Below are 1,772 nucleotides of genomic sequence, written 5' to 3'. Positions count from 1 at the left end.
ATTTCAGCGTTGTCGGGCACTGACCAGCAGCGACTCCCTAGATCAGTGTTTTTCAACCTGTGGGTCTCGACCCCAATGGGGTCGCAAAGCCTCACGAAGGGGGGGGTCATGGCAAACATTCAAAGCCTGTGAAAGCTTTACAAACCCATTGGGTCTGCGTCCAACAGGGGGTCTTTCACAGTCTGGAGATGCTACCAAGATCTGTGCAAAATTGATCTTTTCTCTGTCCAGAGTTACAGCCCCAAATAGAAGAAGGAAGGACCTTTTTTTGGCTCACAGTATATTCTTCGCCAGGCAGCGGTTGCGGCGGGCTCCCTGTTCTCGAGCAAAAGTCGGTTAGACAAATATCGGCCAAGGGACGCTTTGCGCAAACTGTGTTTCTGTTTCACGGCTGGGATGGTGACCCAGATGTCCTTATAAGGTGCCTTCTGCCGTGAAACCTCTGGAAATTGGCACAACGCAATCTGCGAGAGAATCCGCGTCGATCTCGGGGGAAGCGTAGCTGAAATCGACGGGAAATGAGTCAGCCGTTTCTTTGCCCCGGCCGGCTCTTGGGGGTGCCGTGACGGTGCCCCTTCTGAGCAAGCTGCAAGGGAACGAAATGCCCGGCGTCTTGGGACAAGCCACTGAGGACGATGTATTTTAGAAGCGAGGGTGGTTGGGCCATGCGACGGGTGCAGGAGGAAGTCCAGGTGGATTTGGCAAGGATGACTTCAGCATGAGGTCCTTGCGGCGGCCAGCCCGGCTGTCGATTGCGGCACGGCAAACAGGAAACAGAGATGGGTGAGAGGAAGAGGAAGAGAACAGGAAGTGCATTGAAATGCGTATTCGTGCTGCCTCCGGAGAAGGACTTGGCACACCTATTATTATTAATTATTAACAGTATTTATATACCGCTTTTCAACTGAAAGTTCCCAAAGCGGTTTACAGAGAAAAATCAAATCACTAAATGGCTCCCTGTCCCAAAAGGGCTCACAATCTAAAAAGATGCAAAAGAATACCAGCAGACAGCCGCTAGAACAGACACCGCTGGGGTGAGGTGGGCCAGTTACTCTCCCCCTGCTTAAAAAAGGAGCACCCACTTGAAAAAGTGCCTCTTACCCAATTAGCAGGGGTTAGAAAAAAATAAGACCTAGAAAAAATAAGTGGATCGGAACCAGCTGGGTTCGGCACTACTGGCCCGGAGAAGCTTGGATAGCCCCTGCCAGTCCGAGCTGGCGGAACTGAATGGAGACAGCCCAGCAGGCCTGGCTCAGTAGAGAAGCCGCATACGCTTTTAGCAGCCTAAAACCAACCACGCCTCCAGTTCCCTGGGGCAACACGTTTATTTATTGCATCCAGGAGTCCACGTTTCCATCCGGCCTGGAAGCTCCGAGCAGGACGACAACCTGAAAACCAGAACAAAAGAAACGGCCCTATAAACAAGCGGGCCCCACGGCACTTGCGGTTCAGTTCAGTTCACCAGCCAGAGCTAAAGCCCTCCCCTAGAGTTCAGTCTTTGAGTCTTCACCCTCTTTCTGCAAATGAGAAGCTCTCCGGTGGAGCTCCCCTGGGAGAGGAATTGCACTTCGGCAGAGCCATCACTAACAAGTCCCTGCGGGCATGCTTGTTGAGTAGATCTCGTCACTGGATGGGGGCTAGAGCAAGGCCTTATGGCTTCATCTCTGAACAAAGGGGCAGGGAGAAATAGATCATGGAAGCTCCTTTCACGGAAGCTGCCTAGATCCCATAGGATTCTAACGGGGCCAAGACCTTCAGCCATTCACCTAGCT

The sequence above is a fragment of the Tiliqua scincoides genome, chromosome 15, assembly GCF_035046505.1.
Source record: "Tiliqua scincoides isolate rTilSci1 chromosome 15, rTilSci1.hap2, whole genome shotgun sequence".
Taxonomy (NCBI): domain Eukaryota; kingdom Metazoa; phylum Chordata; class Lepidosauria; order Squamata; family Scincidae; genus Tiliqua; species Tiliqua scincoides.
The sequence above is the reverse complement of the archived record's forward strand: the minus strand, read 5'-3'. Positions refer to the sequence as shown.